The sequence below is a fragment of the Loxodonta africana genome, chromosome 6, assembly GCF_030014295.1.
Source record: "Loxodonta africana isolate mLoxAfr1 chromosome 6, mLoxAfr1.hap2, whole genome shotgun sequence".
Lineage (NCBI taxonomy): Eukaryota > Metazoa > Chordata > Mammalia > Proboscidea > Elephantidae > Loxodonta > Loxodonta africana.
In genome coordinates, this window is record NC_087347.1 from 108,743,007 (window position 1) to 108,752,595 (window position 9,589).

Genomic DNA, 9,589 nt, shown 5'->3' on the forward strand with positions numbered 1-9,589 from the left:
TGCTCATCACAGGCTTCATACTACAATAGAGAGACAGGTGATATACACAGCACTATGACAACTTTGAAAAAAGCCAAAGCTCTTCCTGCTTCTTCTCATTCTCAGAAATTGTACTCTGCGAAGAACTCAAATTCCATTAGACACTATTTAGACATTATTTTGTAAGTGCAGTAGTTATTGTTAAAACTACTTGGAGCATCAGGCTAGAGACTGCAAATGTAAAAGAGTTTTGATTAGTTTAGCCGTCTTTAAGTTATATTTATCTTAAGGAATTCTTTTATCTCAGGGCTTTATAAATGCCTCTTAAGGTATTTGAAAGAAACAGAACCCACAGCTTGGAATGACCTTGATACAGTTTATGAAATGTTACCAGTAGCATAAATATCTAGCAAATCGTAGGTAATATACAACCCACTAACATTCTGGTCCTGGTATTGATGATCTATTCTCACTAGGGTGCCAGTAAAAGACAGTCAGAGCCCAGGATCCGTTTGTTTTTCCCCTTAGGCCCTATTTAAAACAGGCTTATATTTTCATGAAGTCCCCAGGTGATGTAAATGGTTAACATACTTGGCATCTAATGGAAATGTTGGAGGTTCAAGTCCACCCAGAGGCACCTTGGAAGAAAGGCCTGGCACTCTATTTCCAAAAAATCAGCCACTGAATACTCTATGGAGTACAGTTCTGTTATAACACACATGGAGTCACCATGAGTTGCAGTTGGCTGGACAACAACTGGTTTTTGGTTATATCTTCATGGCCCTTATTTGCACATTGTGCTTCACCGTCCCTTGCTGGTACATGAAAGTCCACATCAGAGCTCATTGTTTTTCCATTTACAGTTACTTTACACTCAGTCTTTATGAGATGAGGATTGTTTTTTCAACCACACAAATGTAGTTCACTCTATTTCCATACCTCTACCTAATTCTATTCCAATTTTGTGTTGCAAAAATTCTACTCCAATTTTGTGTTGCAAAAACTTATGTAAATGTGCAAAATGTAGGTGTATAACTCCCCTCCATGGCGACAATCCTTTACAAATGTCATCAACAAAACATTTCTTACAATACTACTTCAACTTTGAGGGAAGACATTTTGTAACTATGCACACCTTCTGGTAAACTTCTTTACCCAAATGTCTTTTCGCCTACAGCAAGATTTCTCAACCTTGGCACTTTCACATTTTGGGCCAAATAATCCTTTGTTGTGGGAGGCTGCCCTTAACAGGGTAGCATGTGTAGCAGGACCCCTGGTCTCTATCAATTAGATACCACCTCAGGGTTGTGACAACCAAAATGTTTACACACATTACCAAATGACTTCCAGGGAACAAAATTGCCTAAGAACTGCTGACCTAAAGCTGCATTCTGTTTCCCACCATTAAATTGATCTCAGCAGGAAAAGCTGAGATAAAAAAAAAGGCTCCTCATCAATGAAAACATGGCATTCCCAATTCTGGATTTTAATTCTTTAATGCTGATGATGCATGAGTTAGGAGTTTTTATTAGTTAAGTGCCTACGTAGTTTTAAAAATCATTACTAAGGAAAAAAGTTTCATTTAGAAACTTGTACACATAAAACCCATTGTTGTCAAATCAATTCCTATTCATAGCAACCTTATAGGACAGAGTAGAACTGCCCCATTGGGTTTCCAAGTAGCCCAGGGTGGTTTTGAACTGCCAACCGTTTGGCTAGCAGCTGTAGCTCTTAATCACTATGCCACCAGGTTTTCCCAAAAACTGGCACAGTTTTGGATAAATTGGGTCATTTTCCTGTCTGTAAATGTGTTTTATTTGTGGCCATTTTGAGATCATTGGTGATTATGTTTTATTTTGTTTTCTGTTTGATCATATACTTGCTTTTTGGTCCTTGAGTTTGAGATTTAAGTTTGCACTCTTCTTCTAGCAATTTCACTTTTCTCTTTATGATGATTCAGATATGAAGAAGTTCAATACTAAACACATGTTTAGCTATTACAGATGTACCGTACTATGTGAAATGCCCACAATTGTCCAATCTCTAACAAGAAAAATTGATGTGCATGATAGAAGAAAGGGAAAAAAAAAAATACTGCTGATTTTTTCTCCTCTCTCTCTGCTGTATCTTTAAACATATACTGTTTGTCAAATTTTTATTCCATTTTAGCAATACCGCTGCTATTTACAAACTTCACACTTTCATGTGATTTTATTTATAATATTAAAGTATAAGAGGGGAAGCACAAAGTTGAGCAAAATACAACTAATTTTTCAGATCAGTGTACTTTGTCCCACGACCCTTTCAGTTTTCATCAGTTTATGTAACAATGACTTTCTCAATATTAGTTTATATATTTAAAATACGGTAGATTAAGAATATGACCTATATAATTGTAATTTGAAGAGTTATGGAGAGGGAGAGACTCAAGCATTTCCTTGTAAAGTTTACTATGGGTAATATAGCTGGTGGTGCAGCGGTTAAGGCTATGGCTACTAACCAAAAGGCTGACAGGTCAAATCCACCAGCCACTTCTTGGAAACCCTATGGGGCAGTTCTATTCTGTCCTATAGGGTTGCTATGAGTTGGAATCCTCTCAGCAGAAACAGGTTTGGTTTTGATGGGTTTAAAATAGCCCCCAAAATTATTTCTCTAGCATACTTTGGGTTTAAGAAAAACAACAAAAAGAACCAAAAGATGGTTTATTTTTCATTTCTTCCAGCAAACCTATTGCTAACTTAACATAAAGTTAAGAACAAAGAAAGTTAACACATCCAAAAAATATGAAGACAATTTGGAAAAGAATGGAAACAGTTTTATTCAGAAAATAACATTTCATTTTTCATGTGATCATAACCAGAGGCCCAGAGACATGAACTTTAAACAGTGTTGTACATGTGTCTAGTCTAAAGAAGGAAAAATGAAACAAGATCTCTAGGTTAGCTTTTCACGGTAGATAACATACTTACATGGCTGCAATTTATTCTGAAAAATAGTTTTTAGTGAATTCCATAATTTTTTTTCGTAGCAACGGTGATCAATAATCGAAAGAAATTTGGCAGTAATGATGGCCCACTTGATAAATTCTATGCTTAAGATGTGTTCATTCTGTCTGACGGATAGCTTCTCCCTTTAGTCTGGGGTTTGTAATATATTGGTTAACAGCAGGAGTGCAATGCTGATACTTTAGTCATTTCTGTACTCCAAGATAATTTTTTAACTATGGTTTCTTCTGCAGTTTTAATACATCTATTATCATCCTTCTGATACAACTTGATTTCCAGCTTCTGTATGCAGCGGTAGCCTGGAGAGCCAATAATGTAACTATTCTAGCCTTTCAAAGCATACTGTGGATAATGAAAACCATACACATCTTATTCAAGGCAGTAATCTAAAAAATTGTAAGTGAGAAAATATTTTTTCACACACAGAATAAGTTGGGAAATATAGATAAGAATAAAATTTAGGAGTTTGGAATAATACCATTCAGGACATGGAAAGAGGGATATCATTGTCAATGTCAGATGGATCTTGGCTGAAAGCAGAGAATACCAGAAAGATGTCTACCTGTGTTTTATTGACTATACAAAGGCATTCGACTGTGTGGATCATAACAAATTCTGGATAATATTGCAAAGAATGGGAATTCCAGAACACTTAATTGTGCTTATGAGGAATCTGTACACAGACCAAGAGGCAGTCATCGAATAGAACAAGGGGATACTGCATGGTTTAAAATCAGGAAAGATGTGTGTCAAAGTTGAATCCTTTCACCATATTTATTCAGTCTGTATGCTGAAAAAAAATAAACTGAGAAGCTGATCTATATGAAGAAAAACAAGACATTTGGATTGGAGGAAGACTCATTAACAATCTGCAATATGCAGATGACACAACCTTGCTTACTGAAAGTGAAGAGGACTTGAAGCACTTGCTGATGAAGATCAAAACTACAGCCTTCAGTATGGATTACACCTCAACATAAAGAAAACAAAAATTTTCAGCTGGACCAATAAGCAACATCATGATAAACAGAGAAAATGCTGAAGTTGTCAAGGATTTCATTTTACTTGGATCCACAATCAACACCCAGGGAAGCAGCAGTCAAGAAATTAAACAACGTATTGCATTGGACAAATCTGCAGCAAAATACCTCTTTAACGTGTTAATAAAGCAAAGATGTTACCTTGAGGACTAGGTGCACCTGACCCAAGACAGAGTATTTTCAATTGCCTCATATACATGCAAAAACTGGACAATGAATAAGGAAGATCGAAGAAGAATTTACTCCTTTGAATTGTGGTGTTGGTGAAGAATATAGAATACACCATGGACTGCCAGGAGAATGAATACATCTGTCTTGGGAGAAGTACAGCCAGAATGTTCCTTTGAAACAAGGATGGGGAGACTTTGTCTTACAACTTTGAGCATGGTATCAGGAGGGACCAGTCCATGGAGAAGGACATCATGGTTGGTAAAGTAGAGGGTCAGTGAAAAAAGAGGAAGAAATGGTTTGACACAGTGGCTGCAACAATGGGCTGAAACATAGCCAACACTTGTGAGGATGGCACAGGACTGGGTAGTGTTTCGTTCTGTTGTACTTAGGGTCACTATGAGTCAGAACCGACTGGAGGGCACCTAACAACAAAAAGATACTTAAAAACATTATGCAGAATTTAAGTTTAGATTGATTTAACTGCTAAGATACAACTTTTTTTCACTAAGTAGTGTTGAGATGTTCCTGAGTGTTGCAGATGGTTAAGTGCAGGGCTACTAACCAAAAGGGTGGGAGTCTGAACCTACGCAGAGGCATCTCAGAAAAAAGGCCTGGCAACCTGCTTCCAAAAGCTCACAGCCATGAAAACCTCAGGGGCTGCAGCTGTACTCTGAATTGACTCTATGGCAATTGTAGTGTTAAAAGTTAGGTAGAAAGTGATTGGACGGTGAGACTTGGAGTCAGAGTAACCTCCATCTCTGTTGTCTGTAAGCCTCAATTATGGTTATGGAAATCTATATACCCACATGCATGCTCACATGCGTACACACACATGGACTGGCTTTAACATCCCCTTGATAGTGAAAGTGGTATTTATCTCTTATTTTACCTAAAATTCAAAACACGTCTAATCTCTGGGTTAAAATTTCACAAATCACTACTTTTGTCTATGTTGTCGTTCTTGTTAGTTGCTATCATGTCAATTCTGACTCATGGCTACCTCATGCATGCAGAGTAGAACCGTTCCATAAGTTTATAAGGCTGTGACCTTTAGAAAACAGATCGCCAGGCCTGTCTTCCGAGGTTCCTCAGGGTGGGTTTGAATTGCCAACCTTCTCATTAGTATTCGAGTGCTTACCTGTTTGCTCCACTCAGGAAATCCCCACTAGTTTCTTGTTCCTTGTTATGCAAGCATCATATTTCCCCGCATTTGCTTCTCCACTTCCTCTATCCAAAGCAAAATTATAGGAGGCCAGTATTCTATTTCTCTTTCACTATTTTATCATAACATGTGTTGCTTATTTTTATCATAAAAATAACAGATTGCCATTTTAAAAAACATAGACTATGTACATAAAGAAGAAAGAACAATTACCATTAAATTAAAAAAAAAAAGAGAGAGAAAACCAGTTATCATTTAGAGTATTTTCTTCATTCGTCTTAGGATCAAGCTGAAATTTGATTTTTCTATTCTGCTTTTAAAATAGAGCACTATAATATTAAAACATTTGGTTTTATATCTTGTGCTTCCCTCATTCAATATATTTTTTGTAATTAATTTTACTTTCTGCCTATGGTTTGAAACCATTTATTTTTTTTTCTAATAATAAATACTTTCACCTTAAAAAATACTCTAATAAAGTATTTTTTAGAATTTAAAAATAAGTCTTTTGCCTCCCTCTTCTTAAGACCAGGAATTTAACATTATTAGATTCCTCTAATAGTACTCACCTTCATAGTCTTTGTTTATATAATTTGTGGTTTGATTTAGAAAATACTTTTTTGCTTTACAAATACATAGGAGCCCTGGTGGTGCAGTGGTTAAGCATCTGGCTGCTAACCAAAAAGTCAGCAGTTTGAATCCAGCATATGTACGTATGTGTATATATATGTCTATATATATATATATAGACATATATATACACACCTACACACATGCATGCATACACACACACATACATATAAGTTGTCTTCCATCATCAATTCTTTTGAATATTTTCAATTATTCTTTCATTGAATCTTCTCTTTTTAAAACTTGTCATCGCTCTTACCATGTGATTTCTCCTGTCTTTATTTTGATAGCAGCCTTATTTTATTGATATATTTAATCAAGCATATAAATATTTATCAAAAGCATTTATGTGTGGTATACTTGCTGAGTTTTTGTATACAAGCGTTTCTCTATGGCCTTCATAAACAACGGTCAACTCAGCTGGGTATACATATCTGTGATCATAACCTTTTCCTACAGAACTAGGTAAAACTTGTCCCACTGCCTTCTGGCATTCAGCGTCGTTAAGGATGGATCTGAGCCTGAGCAGATTTTTGTTTGTTTTTTCACCCTCTGTTTCTTTGTAACATTTTCCCAATATTAAAAAAAAGTAAAACAACTACTTATAATTGAAATATTTTGCCAAATATGTAGACATCTTTTCATTAATTTTATCTGGCTACTACAATCTATTTTGAGCTAAGATTAGTTTTCTTCAAGACTGTCTTTATTACTTCTATCCAAACTGCTTTCTTTTAATACATAGAAACACCTACTTTTCTTAGTTTTTTTTGCCACATCTAACATTTAAATCATTTTTTCCTGTTTTTATTCCTCATTCTTGAGGAAATTTTCAACAAGTTTCTGGTCTGCATTATTAATTTACTTTTTCCCTGTAGACTCGATTTGTCTTTTGGTCTGTGTGTGTGAGACGCTCTGGGTGCATGTGCACGTGCCTCAGTGATGAACCCAGTTATGTTCTGTAGTCCCTCCGTATCTTACTCGTTTTCCTTTTTAGCTTAGTTTTGTTTTGTTTATTGTAGTTTCTTCTCATTTTCTGCTGAGGTGCAACGCTAACCTTTTTTTTTTTTTTCAAAATTTCTCTTATTGCAACAGTTCTGTAAAGAAATATTCTCATCTTCTTGTCCTATGGAATTTTGCTTGTTTTTGTTTTCTAAGCAACAGGAATTTGTTCTCTCACAGTTCTCCACGATGGAAGTCTGTAATCAAGATTTCGGCAGGGCCAAACTCCCTCCCAAGGCTCTAGGTGAGCATCCTTCCTTGACTTCTCCAGCTTCTGGTGGTCGCCAGCAATCCTGGACTTTCCCCTGCTTGTGGTTGCATTACTCCAACTTCTGCCTTCCTCTTCACATGGTTTTCTTTCCTCTGTGTATTTGGAATCTTAAAATATATAGTCCACGGTGTTTTAGTTTCATTTACTAATGCCTAATTACAGAGAAAAGTCTCTAGCTCCAGTGCTGTGCAGCAGATAGGGTTTGCAATATTTATTTACCTCCCTTTTCTGCCCGTTTCATCCCTTTTTAAAATCTTACTCCTGGTCCATTTCTTTCCCATATATCCCGGTGAGTCTCTCCTAGAATTCAGTATGATTATTCCCATTCTCATATCCACATATACTTATTTATTTAAACGGAGAAGTACACACACATGCTAGCACTCCCATTTGCCATGTTTAAGTTCCTCCTGTAATATGTGCTCACTTACACCCTCAAATACCTGGCCCTCTGTTGTGGTTTAACCTTTCCACAAATTCAGGAGGAGGGTCCCAGGCTTTTTTGGTGCCCTAGTGGCCCTTCTCTTCCTTGAAAACAGTACTAGGAATTTGCCCTATTTTCTGGAAGTATAACTCTCTGAAGGAGCGCACATGCTTCAGTCAGGGGCCCACCTCAAGAAGCACTAGCTGTTCAGTGGAAGGATCGCTACCTAGCTTCATTTTCTAATACAGATCCTAGGACTTCGCGTTTTTTGATTGGAGGGAAATGCAGTGGGTGGGAGGGCACAAATTGCTTTGTCTACTATGTAGAAACTGAGCTTCATCAGGGAAAGTATAGGTAGAATACCAAAGGTTTGTTTTTTGGTTTTTTTTTTTGCTGATTTGTTTTTAATTAGCTGCATTTTACCTAGAAATTCTCAACGGCTTGCCTGCCACATTCAGTTATCAATATTTTTAGGCCTTTCAAAGTTTTTTTTTTCGGTAAAATTGGAAATGACTTAGTTAAAGACTTCTTGTCAGTTGCCTTTCAAACCGCTAGTTTTCTCCTTAACTACTACTAACAGTCTTTCAATATCCGGGAGTATTTTGTACTCTCTAGTATTCGTGGTTTAGGTTTCCACACCTTAGGACTCATCCACGGAGAGTGGTCACTGTCTCTTTTTTCCAGAGGCTATCCTTCGAAGATGCATCAGACCCCTTTGCTTCTCACCTCACTTCCTCTCACCCCTCCTGTCTTTCTAGCCTTTTTGTGTCAATGAGCTCCTCAGCTCTACTTCACTGTTCTCTGTGTTAGCTCCCTATTGCTGCTGTAACAAATTACCACAAATTTAGTATTTTAAAACAAACAAATTTATTATCTCACCATTCCGTAGGTTCAAAGTCCGAGCTAATCCAACTGCTTTCCATAATTTGGATTGTACAAGGTTGAAATCAAGATCCTGGCCACTTGAGCTTAAACGGGAAGGCTCTGGGTAAAACCTACTTCCGTGCTTATTCAGGTTGATGTCAGAATCTAGTTGCATGTGGTAGAGGAACTGAGTTTCCTTGCTGGTTGTCAGCTGGGGTCCTGCTTCAGCTTGTAGAGGCCTATCTTTGGTCCTAGCACATAGGCCCTTACATAGCAAACTCAGCAAACATGTTTTGAATCTCTCTCACGCTTATAGCTTTTCCCTCTTCTTCAGTCCTTCTGCCTTTAGCCAGTGAGAGCACTCTGCATTTAATGGCTCATGTAATTAGATTGGGGCCACCTGGATGATCTAGGGTACTCTTATTTTAAGGTAATCTTTTTTAAGTACACCTATAAAGTCCCTTTTGCTACATAAGATACCATATTCACAGATTCCAGGGATTAAATATTTTCTGAAACTGGGCTCTCTAGTGTCAATGGAAATAAGAGGATTTCGTAATGATAGACTTTAAGTGGCAGCACCTATCCAACAGAGGAAAGCTGTCCATATTTACTGTAATGGACAGCAAAGTTAGAGTGACAAATGGGGTGCTTTGGGTATGTGGCAATGGATGATAGTGGCAAGGAGATGGGCAGTCAGCAATGGTGTTACTTGACTTTTAAACCAAAAAAAAAAATTAGAACTTGGAGATAAAAGATTAAAATCAGCCACAGCAATGGAAAAAATCATTATCCCTTACCCAGTTTCAAAATTTAAGTCAATTTACAGCCACAGAACTCAATAACTGAAAGCAAGACTAAATGCCCTTGAAGAACAATGAGGATCCCATCAATCGTTCCAGAAAGGGACCTGTGCCAGTTACTATACTAACTTTGCAAAGGTAAAAGGGATTATTCAAGATTAGTCCAAGGGACTAGTGGTCCATGATTACCGCAGCCTCCACCAGACAGAGTCCAGTACAACTGCCAGGTGCCTGGCTA